We start from the raw sequence: 11,856 nt of genomic DNA on the forward strand, positions 1-11,856 counted from the left end.
TAGTAGTAATCAAAAGAATTTTTGCATTTAATATTAAACCAGTACTGAGTGTTAACAGAGGCAGAAAGTAAAAGTGCAGAAAAATGAAAATCTAAACTAGGAATAGAAATTGCTAAAACTAGAAATAAAATCTAATAGTCTAATACGGTAACATCTAGCCACGTCTATTGTTGTTCACATTAGAATAAATGTGTTTGAAAACTTCGTCGAACTGAGCATTGACGGTGTCGATGAAATCGAAGAAATGCATTTGCAAAGTGTGAAGCTCGTTGCGCACATGTTGTACATCTTGTTGCAGTGCAGTGATTGCTTGTTCGTGCGTGTTCAGATTGGGCATCCTTTGATTTACCGATGCGGTGGACGTAGCGGGTTGTTGTGGCTCGAGTTCGACATCAGTCATGTCAACAGTGTATTCATCAGCAGAATCTTCAGAAGGAGTCTCAGGCTCGTATTCGGGTATAGGCTCGTCTTCTGATAAGGGTTCATAGTCAGGAATCGGTTCATCTTCAGGTAATGGTTCATAGTCAGGAATCGGTTCATCTTCAGGTAAAGGTTCATAGTATCCAGGCGGTGTTTCAGGTTCAGATTCGGATGCAGGCATTTCCTCATCAAAATGTTCATAAGCTTGAGGAGTTTCAGGTGAGGGCTCTCTCTCAGGAATCTGACCATAGTAAAGCCAGTTGGCCGGGTTGTGCACACTCGTCCTAGGATTCGGCAGGGTGAACTGATACCAAACTTTGTTATCAATGAGCAATTCAAACCGATGAGGTCCAAGGTTACCGATGATACCTCGATTAAAGCAGAAATTGATGTCCATAGAGGTATGGGTACCATAAGGTGTCAATCTAAGAAAAGGTACTCTCATTCCTATGGCATTAGCAATCATAGTGACAAATCCGCCGATCCTAATGGGTGAAACTTCGTCTTGCGTGATGCGCTCGAAGTTTGTTAGCATGAATGCGATGGCATTGACCGGGCGATTCTGAGAGGAGCAGAACATGATGAATAACTCTTCTCTAGTAACTTCAGTGACATTATCAGGCTTTCCAAAAATGTAGTGAGCAAGGATCTTGTGAAAGTAGCGGAAAGCAGGGTTGTGGATATTCTCGGAGTGAAATTCATTCTCTTCAGGGTTATCATTTCCAGTGATTTTCCCCCAGAATTTTTCCAGCTCCCAGTATGGAAGATTTTCTTCAGCTACTTTGGCGTATGCATCAGGTCCATGAGGTAGTTCTAACATTTTAGCAAAGTCTCCCATGCAAAAATTGAATTTCATTCAAAAGAGTCGAAAAAGGATGACTCCTTTCTTCAGTCCTTGTCCACTTTTTGGAAGATAGGTCAGTGAGCTCAAAAATTCCAAAGTGAGTTTCCGGTAGGTACTAAACTTGCGGAATAAGTGGTAACCAGTCCAACCGACTTGGTTTAGCAGGTGCAAAACGCTTTCTTGGATGCCAAGTCGTATCATAGTCGGATGGTCAGGGTAGCAAGTCAGATCTATTTGTCTTTCAGCCAGCTTGTTGAATCTTGCTTCTTGTCCTCTACCACGGAACACAACTTCCATATTATCAACTCCTTCCATCGTAGTTAGTAGTTAATTGAAAAACCTAGAAGTTGAAAATATTAGGATAAGTTAGAATTAGGCTAGTGTTTATTTAAAATAAAATAAAAAGTTAAAAATAAACTTAGGTAACAAGTTATAATAATAAATATAATTATAACGGAAATATTTTCTCATATCAAGATAGTAGTTATAATTATAATAATTATTATAAGATGTATGAAAAAGTAAAAATGATTAAAATTAAAAATAGAATAAAGTTTTAAAATGAAAAATAAAAAAATAAAAGATTAGAAAAATTAAAGTTTAATGAATTAAAATAGAAGAATAAATAAATGTGGGTTGTCTCCCACCAAGCGCTTTGTTTTATGTCGTAAGCTCGACGATTTTAAAAATAGAAGATTATTTCGAAAGAGCGGGCAGCTCGTCAAGTTTAAATACTTCGATGTTTTCATCGTGTTCGAGATGATGATAATACTTAAGACGTTGCCCATTTACGACAAAAGGCTTTACGGTTTCTCCTTTGATTTCTATCGCTCCACTCGGATATATGTTAGTTATTTCGAAAGGGCCAGACCATCTAGATCGTAACTTACCAGGAAATAATTTTAGTCTAGAATTAAATAAGAGTACTTTATCGCCTTTGCTAAAATTTTTCCTAGATATACGCTTGTCGTGCCATTTTTTCGTTCGTTCTTTATAGATTTTGGCGTTTTCGTAAGCGTCTTGTCTAAGTTCTTCTAATTCGTTTATGTCAAGAAGTCGTTTCTCACCAGCGGCAGTGTAGTTTAGGTTTAAGTTCTTAATGGCCCAATAGGCTTTATGTTCTAACTCTACCGGTAGGTGGCATGATTTTCCATAAACGAGTTTGAAAGGGGTAGTTCCTATTGGAGTTTTGAAGGCTATTCTATAAGCCCATAAAGCTTCGTTTAGCTTGGTTGACCAATCTTTCCTAGATATAGCAACAGTTTTCTCTAATATCTGTTTTATTTCGCGGTTAGATACTTCTACTTGTCCGCTTGTTTGTGGATGGTATGGTGTAGCTATTCGATGATTTACTCCATATTTTCGAAGGAGTTTCTCGAGTATTCTTGAAATGAAATGAGAACCACCATCGCTAATTACCAATCTTGGCACACCGAACCTAGGAAAGATGATATTTTTAAAGAGTTTAGTGACTACTCGTGTATCGTTTGTAGGAGAGGCGATAGCTTCTATCCATTTTGAAACATAGTCGACGGCTACGAGTATATATTGATTTCCAAACGATGATGGAAATGGACCCATAAAGTCTATCCCCCAGACGTCAAATATTTCTACTTCAAGAATGCCTTTTTGAGGCATTTCATCACGTCTCGAAATATTTCCGGTTCGTTGGCATCTATCACAGTTTATTACAGCAAAGTAAACGTCTTTCCACAGGTTAGGCCAGAAAAGTCCAGATTGAAGGATTTTGGCGCAGGTTCTAGATGTGCTATGGTGTCCTCCACACGGTGCAGAATGGCAGTGTGTAATTATGCTTCCTATTTCTTCTTCGGGTACACAACGTCTAAAGATTCCATCGAGGCCTCTTTTGAACAAGAGTGGGTCGTCCCAATAGTAATGTTTTAGGTCGTGGAAGAATTTCTTCTTCTGTTGATAACTTAAATCAGGAGGAAGCACACCAGCAGCTAGGTAGTTTACGAAATCTGCATACCAAGGTGTGTTAGGTCGGGCTAAAGCTATTTCAGCTAATATGTCGGTTTCAGCGTTTGGATGGTATGGTTCAAATTCATTTGCTTCTAATTGAGCGATGAGTCTTTCATAAGGGAAATCGTCGTCAATTGGTACTTCTTCGGGTTTTAGATTTTCCAATCGAGAGAGGTGATCTGCTACAACATTTTCAGTGCCTTTTTTATCTTTAATTTCCAGGTCGAACTCTTGTAGTAACAAGATCCATCTCAAAAGTCTTGGTTTGGCGTCCTTTTTAGTTAGGAGGTACCTAATTGCGGCGTGATCAGTGTATATGATTATTTTGGCTCCTACCAGGTAAGAACGGAACTTGTCTAATGCGAATACGACAGCTAATAATTCTTTTTCTGTCGTGGCATAATTCATTTGAGCTTCGTCTAGGGTTCTACTTGCATAGTAAATGACATGTAGTTTCTTATCTTTCCTTTGCCCTAGAACGGCTCCTACAGCATAATCACTCGCGTCGCACATGATTTCGAAAGGTTCATTGCAGTCGGGAGGTTGCATAATTGGCGCAGAGATTAACGCTTGCTTAAGTGTATGAAATGCTTCAGTGCATTTATCGGTAAAGACGAATTCGGCGTCTTTCATTAATAGTTCGGTTAACGGTTTTGTAATCTTAGAGAAATCCTTAATGAAACGTCGGTAAAAACCAGCGTGTCCTAGAAAACTTCTTATTTCTCTAACGGTTTTGGGAGGTTGAAGGTTTTCGATAATTTCAATTTTGGCTTTATCAACTTCGATCCCTCTATCAGATACGATGTGTCCCAGTACAATTCCTTGTCGAACCATGAAATGGCATTTTTCCCAATTAAGGACTAGATTTACGCTTACGCATCGTTTAAGTACCAGCTCAAGGTTCGCTAAACATGCTTCAAAACTTCCTCCACAGACAGAGAAGTCGTCCATAAAGACCTCCATTACTCCATCTAGGAAGTCGGCAAATATTGCCATCATGCATCTTTGGAAGGTTGCGGGTGCATCGCAAAGCCCAAAAGGCATTCGTCTATAGGCGAATGTACCATAAGGACAGGTAAATGTGGTCTTCTCTTGGTCGTCAGGGTGGATAGGAATTTGGAAAAATCCGGAGTATCCATCTAGATAACAGAAATGCGAGTGTTTAGCTAGGCGTTCGAGCATTTGATCTATGAAAGGTAAAGGGAAATGGTCTTTTCGAGTAGCTTTGTTTAGCTTCCTATAGTCAATGCACATTCTCCATCCAGTTTGGGTACGTTGTGCTACAGATTCGCCTTTAGCGTTAGTGATTACAGTAACTCCTCCTTTCTTTGGTACGACGTGAACAGGGCTAACCCATTTACTATCGGATATAGGGTATATTATTCCGGCTTCTAGTAGTTTATGGATTTCCTTCTTAACCACATCACTCATAATAGGATTTATCCGCCTTTGATGTTCTCTAGATGTTTTACAGTCGTCTTCGAGCATTATGCGGTACATACAGAGGGAAGGACTTATTCCTTTCAAGTCTGATATGTTGTATCCTAGAGCGGTTGGGTATTTTCTTAGGACAGTAAGTAATTTCACAGTCTCGGTTTGTCCTAAGTTGGCGTTCACTATAACTGGTCGGTTTTGTTCTTCGTCAAGGAATTCGTATCTAAGATCGGTAGGTAGTGTTTTTAGTTCTATAGCAGGCTTCTTCGGTCCAGGTATAGGATCAGGAGTAAGTGCCAAGCATTCACTCAAGTGGTTATCTTGATATTCCTTGTTTGGCTCGGATTGTATTTCATGAACACACTCGTCGATTATGTCAGCAGAGCAGCATGTGTCAATTATAGAAGGTGCTTTTAGGAATTGGGAAAGGATAAATTCTATTTTCTCTTCTCCTACTTCGAAAGTAAGCTTTCCTCGCTTTACGTCTATAATTGCACCAGCGGTTGCTAAGAATGGTCTTCCTAATATGATCGGGATGTTAGAATCTTCTTGGATATCCATAATGATGAAATCAGTCGGGATGTAGAATTGACCTACACGAACAGGGATATTCTCTAACATTCCTACAGGATATTTTACTGAACGGTCTGCTAGTTGAAGAGACATTCTTGTTGCTTTAAGCTCACCTAGATTTAGTTTCTTACAGGTTGAAAGAGGCATCAAACTAACACTAGCTCCTAAATCGCACAAGGCTTTCTCTATAATGGTTTTACCTATTACGCAGGGTATAGAGAAACTACCAGGGTCTTTCAGTTTTTGAGGCATGTTGTTTTGGATGATAGCACTACATTCGGCGGTAAGCGTCACAGTTTCGTTATCCTCTAGTTTCTTTTTGTTCGATAAGATTTCTTTTAGGAATTTAGCGTACGAAGGCATTTCAGTTATGGCTTCTGTGAATGGTATGGTTATGTTTAATTGCTTCAGAAGTTCTACAAATCTCTTAAATTGCGCTTCGGTTTTTGATTTAGCTAATCTTTGAGGATAAGGAATTGGCAGCTTATAAGGTGGTGGTGGAACATAAGGTTTTTCCTTTTCAGATTCCACTTCGTTATGGTTCTCTTTAGTCTTAGCAGTTTGGTCATCATTTGGTGTCTTTTGGGTTTCCTTTGGCTCTTGTTGTGACATGGGTACGTTTTGAGTTCGAGGATCAACGAGTCCATCGTAATTCGTTCCACTTCGTAGTGTTATTGCGTTCGCATGTCCTTTAGGATTAGGTTGTGGTTGAGCAGGAAACGTGCCAGCAGGGGCAGCGGTAGGTGCTTGTTGTTGAGCTACTTGTGAGATTTGAGTTTCTGGCATTTTGTTATGCGTAGCTAAAGCATCTACTTTGTTCGATAGTTGTTTTAGTTGCTCGCTATTGTGAATATTTTGATTCAGGAAGTCTTTGTTGGTTTGTTGTTGGGAAGCTATAAAGTTTTCCATCATGATTTCTAGATTTGACTTCCTAGGAGTGTTTTGAGCAGCTATAGGCGCTTTTTGGTAGCCAGGTGGTACAACAGGTGCTTGTCCAGGTGCGTACAACGCATTGTTGTTTTTATAGGAAAAGTTCGGATGGTTCTTCCATCCAGGGTTGTACGTGTTAGAGTAAGGGTTTCCTTGAGCATAATTTACTTGATCAGACGGGGTTCCAGTCAAGAGTTGACATTCGGCAACTACATGTCCAGTCAATCCACAGATCTCGCAGTTAGGTATTACAGCAGCAGCGGTGGCTGATGGAGTGACGGTTAAGTTCTCGATCTTTTGAGTTAAAGCGTCTACTTTCGCGTTAACGCGGTCTATACCACTTATTTCGTACATTCCTCCTTTGGTTTGGGCTTTCTCTAGAGCAGCTCGTTCTCCACCCCATTGGTAATGGTTTTGTGCCATGTTCTCTATGAGGTTATATGCTTCATCATGTTGCTTGTCCATTAATGCTCCGCCAGCAGCGGCATCTATAGTCATTTTAGTGTTATATAAGAGACCACCATAGAAAGTATGGATGATCAGCCATGGTTCGAGTCCATGATGAGGGCATAGTCTAAGCATGTCCTTATAACGTTCCCAAGCTTCGAAGAGTGATTCGTTATCTTTCTGGGTAAATCCGTTGATTTGACCTCTGAGCATAGCAGTTTTGCTAGGCGGAAAATATCTAGCTAAGAATACTCTCTTCAATTCATCCCATGTGGTTATGGAGTTCGAAGGCAGGGATTGAAGCCACGCTCTAGCTCTATCTCTCAAGGAGAAAGGAAAGAGACGTAATCGAATAGCTTCGGAACTAACGTTGTTAGCTTTGACAGTGTCGGCATATTGCACGAACACAGATAAGTGGAGGTTAGGGTCGTCTACAGGGCTTCCAGAGAATTGATTCTGTTGAACGGCTTGGACCAGTGAAGGTTTCAGTTCGAAATTGTTCGCCTCAATCGCAGGTGGTGCGATGCTTGAGTGCGGTTCAGCGCGCGAAGGAGCGGCATATTCTCTAAGAGGACGAAGAGCAGCCATCTCTAACTTTGGGGTGAATTGATTCGTTGGATCAGTAAAAATCAATTCCTGATCAATCGGAATTGGGTCTACTTCGGGAAGATTGCGAGCTCGACGTTTGACGTTAATGAAACGTTCGATCTCGTTAATTCATTGTATTAAATCTCCTCCTTGTGAACGAGTATTTGGCATACAATCGTTCAAAAAGAAAGGGAAGAATTGTCCTAGTCTCTACGGTGTAACAGTGAGTTACGATATCGACTTAAATAGTCCCCGGGAACGGCGCCAAAAACTTGATCGCGACTTTACGTGTCTATAAATCTGATAACTGCAAGTGCACAGTCGTGTCGTGTAGTTTTAAAAGATATCGAATCCACAGGGACTATGAATCGATCTACCGTTATCTAAGGTTACTATGTAAAGCTAGGGGTACTAAAATTTCGATTGTTCCTAAGGGAAAGTGATTGTGAGAAAATAAAGAATAATAATAAAAGACAGGTATCAGTATGTATTTCGTTTAACTTAAGGTAATCCGAAGGTCCATTGGCTTTTGCATAATTAAATTAAAAATCTTTACTAATTCAATTGATTAAAAATCCTCGTCTCAAACTTTCGCTCTGTTGATTCAGATTACTATCCTAATCCTAATGTACGCTTTCGCCATCCCATTAGATTTTAGAAGAGCTTTTTGGAAACAATGTAATTAATAAAATGCCTATTTTATGAGGTTGTTATCTATTTAAATCTCCTAATCTCAAACTTTCACTCTGTTGACTCGGAGCAAGCTAATATCCCTAACATACGCTTTCGCCATCCCGCTCGAGTGTAAAAACAATTTTTGAAAATAAATAAGTCCCAATTAGTTTTAATACGCTTTCGCCATCCTTAAAACTAATGTCCTATGTCTACTATCCAGTTAAAGATCTCAAACTTTCGCTCTATTGGTTTTAAGACTTACTAATTAATTAGACATACAAACCAAAAACAAGTGATAATTAATAAAACATAATTAAGCCAATTTATTTCGGATCCCTACGGTTAACTTACTTTACATACCGACACCTTTAGTAATTTAGCCAGACATATTAATACGGTTAAACATGCATAAATCGGTTCGGTTCATAATAATAAGCATATTAAATGGCATATAATATATCATGCAAATAAATATAAATAAGGCGGTAAATAAAAACCTGAATTAAATAAATCTGAAATAAAACTTGAATCTTGGAGTACTTGAACTTCCACCACAGGTTGGCTGGATTGTTCTTCGCAATTTAAATGGCAGAAAATAAAAACAAGGAAATAAAACGATAAATCTAACGTAAGGCTAGATCTATGAAAAGTTCACAACAATTTCCAGTGTAGAAATCGTTGTGAGAAAATAAACGGTTGAATGAAAGCAGAATAAGGAAAAACGGTTCGCGGTACAATTTCGGCAGCACTTCGTTGGCAGGAAATCGGACTCTTTGGAAGTGAGATAGCAGGTCCTATTTATAGGAGGGGGTTTGCTGTGACGTTGCGTGAAAAGAGGAACTTTTTGCAGACTGGGCGTGGAGACGCGCGTCTCCGTTTCTTCAGGGGGGCAGCTGACTGACTTGAGACGTGCGTCTCAAGTGGAGAAGTTGTAGGAACATGGAGACGTGCGTCTCCTTTTGCTGACGTGGCATAGAGGACGTGGAGACGTGCGTCTCCACTTGCTGGGCAGGTTTGGGCCACGCGCCTTTGGTTCCTTGGTGGGCTGAATATCTCTTTTGGGCCTTTGGGTCCTTAATTGCACCCTTCTTTCACTTCAGCACTCCCTTTTCATCTTTTAGGCATAAATATTGGTCATTTAAGCTCAATTTTCTTTCCTTTTCGCAAATAGTCGTAATTGAAGTGTAAAACCTGAAACAAAGCAAATACACGCGTAATATCATAATAAATTAACATAATAAATGGAAAATGCTATAAATATCTATGGATTTTAAGCTAAATATACGATATAAAATCGTGTTATCAGACTATTTGTGAAAAGGAGAAGAAATGGAGCTAAAACGACCACTATTTATGCCTAAAAGATGAAAAATGGGTGCTGAAGTGAAAAGGGAGTGCAAATAAGGCCCAAATATTCTAAAGAAGACCCAAAGGCCCAAAAGAGACGAACCAGCCCACTGAAGATCAAATGTACGTGGCCCAAACCACACAAGCAAGTGGAGACGCACGTCTCCAACGTCTCTATGCCACATCAGCAAAAGGGAGACGCACGTCTCCATTCCCCTACTTTTTCTCCACTTGAGACGCACGTCTCAAGTCATTCAAAGGCACTTCCTGAAGAAGCGGAGACACACGTCTCCAAGTCCCAGTCAGAAAAAGTCCCTCATTTCACGGATTCCAACTGCAAAGCCTCGCCTATAAATAGAGGCAGATACTTCACTTCAACCTGTCCGATTTTCTGCTAACGAAGTGCTGCCAAAATTGTACCGTGCCTTATATTTTATGCCTTCCTTTAATTCAAACAGTTATTTTTCTCACAATGATTTCTACACCGGAAATTGTTGTGAACCTTTTATAAATCTAGCCTTACGTTAGATTTATCGCCTTTTAATTTCCTTGTTTTATTTTCCGTCCGTTTAAATTCCGAAGAACGATCCAGCCAACCTGTGGTGGAAGTTCAGTACTCGAAGATTCAATTGCAATTTATTTAATTCAGGTTTAATATTTACCGCCTTTATTTATATATTTGTTTACATGATATATTATATGCCAATTAACATGCCTTTTATTATAAGCCAAATTAATTCATGCATGCTTAACTGTATTAATATGTCTGGCTAAATTACTAAGGTATCGGTATGTAGAGTAAGTTAACTGTGGGATCCGAAATAAATTGGCTTAATTATGTTTTCTTAATTATCACCTGTTTTTGGTTTGTATGTCTAATTTAATTAGTAAGTCTTAAGAACAATAGAGCGAAAGTTTGAGGTCTTAAGACGGTCAAAGGTTAAAATCAATAGAGCGAAAGTTTGAGATCTTTAACTGGATAATAGACATAGGACATTAGTTTTAAGGATGGAGAAAACGTATTAAAACTAATTAGAACTTATTTATTTTCAAAAATTGTTTTTACACCCGAGCGGGATGGCGAAAGCGTACGTTAGGGATATTAACTTGTTCCGATTCAACAGAGCGAATGTTTGAGATTAGGAGATTTAAATAGATAACAACTTCATAAAACAGGCATTTTATTAATTACGTTGTTTCCAAAAAGCTCTTCTAAAATCTAATGGGATGGCGAAAGCGTACATTAGGATTAGGATAGTAATCTAAATCAACAGAGCGAAAGTTTGAGACGAGGATTTTTAACCAATTGAATTAGTAAAGATTTTTAATTAAATTATGCATAAGCCAATGGACCTTCGGATCACCTTAAGTTAAACGAAATACATACTGATATTTGTCTTTTATTATATTCTTTATTTCTCACAATCACTCTCCCTTAGGAACAATCGAAATATTAGTAGCCCTAGCTTTACATTGTAATCTTAGATAACGGTAGATCGATTCATAGTCCCTGTGGATTCGATATCTTTTAAAACTACACGACACGACTGTGCTCTTGCAGTCATCAGATTTATAGACACGTAAAGTCGCGATCAAGTTTTTGGCGCTGTTGACGGGGACTATTTAAGTCGATATCGTAACTCACTGTTACACCGTAGAGACTAGGGCAATTATTTCCTTTCTTTCTGAACGATTGTATGCCAAATACTCGTTCACAAGGAGGAGATTTAATACAACGAATTAACGAGATTGAATGTTTCATTAACGTCAAACGTCGAGCTCGCAATCTTCCCGAAGTAGCACCAATTCCGATTAATCAGGAATTGACTTTTACTGATCAAATCAATCAAATCAATCAAATCACCCCAAAGTTAGAGATGGCTGCTCTTCGTCCTCTTAGAGACTATGCCGTTCCTTCGCGCGCTGAACCGCACTCAAGTATCGCACCACCTGCGATTGAGGCGAACAATTTCGAGTTGAAACCTTCATTGGTCCAAGCTGTTCAACAGAATCAATTCTCTGGAAGCCCTGCAGACGACCCCAACCTCCATTTATCTGTGTTCGTGCAATACGCCGACACTGTCAAAGCTAACAACATTAGTTCCGAAGCTATTCGATTACGTCTCTTTCCTTTCTCCTTGAGAGATAGAGCTAGAGCGTGGCTTCAATCCCTGCCTTCTAATTCCATAACTACATGGGATGAATTGAAGAGAGTATTCTTAGCGCGATACTTTCCGCCTAGCAAAACTGCTATGCTAAGAGGTCAAATCAACGGATTTACCCAGAAAGATAACGAATCACTCTTCGAAGCTTGGGAACGTTACAAGGACATGCTTAGACTATGCCCTCATCATGGACTCGAACCATGGCTGATCATCCATACTTTCTATGGTGGTCTCCTATATAACACTAAAATGACTATAGATGTCGCTGCTGGCGGAGCACTTATGGACAAACCTCATGATGAAGCATATAACCTCATAGAGAACATGGCACAAAACCATTACCAATGGGGTGGAGAACGAGCCGCTCTAGAGAAAGCCCAAACCAAAGGAGGAATGTACGAAATAAGTGGTATAGACCGCGTTAACGCTAAAGTAGACGCTTTAACTCAA

The 11,856-nt window shown here is 39.4% G+C and overlaps 2 non-coding genes across 2 annotated transcripts; one reads left to right on the top strand and one right to left on the bottom strand.

Moving 5' to 3' along the window:
* The first annotated feature begins 6,737 nt into the window (after positions 1–6,737).
* On the top strand, positions 6,738–6,844 carry LOC131654284 (small nucleolar RNA R71). The gene has a single exon (XR_009299326.1). It is a non-coding gene; the product is annotated as a small nucleolar RNA R71 (small nucleolar RNA).
* Positions 6,845–11,493: 4,649 nt separating this feature from the next.
* On the bottom strand, positions 11,494–11,600 carry LOC131654355 (small nucleolar RNA R71). Its single transcript, XR_009299396.1, has one exon. It is a non-coding gene; the product is annotated as a small nucleolar RNA R71 (small nucleolar RNA).
* Between the last annotated feature and the right edge of the window lie 256 nt (positions 11,601–11,856).

This window comes from Vicia villosa, linkage group LG2 (genome assembly GCF_029867415.1).
Source record: "Vicia villosa cultivar HV-30 ecotype Madison, WI linkage group LG2, Vvil1.0, whole genome shotgun sequence".
NCBI classification, from domain to species: Eukaryota; Viridiplantae; Streptophyta; class Magnoliopsida; order Fabales; family Fabaceae; genus Vicia; species Vicia villosa.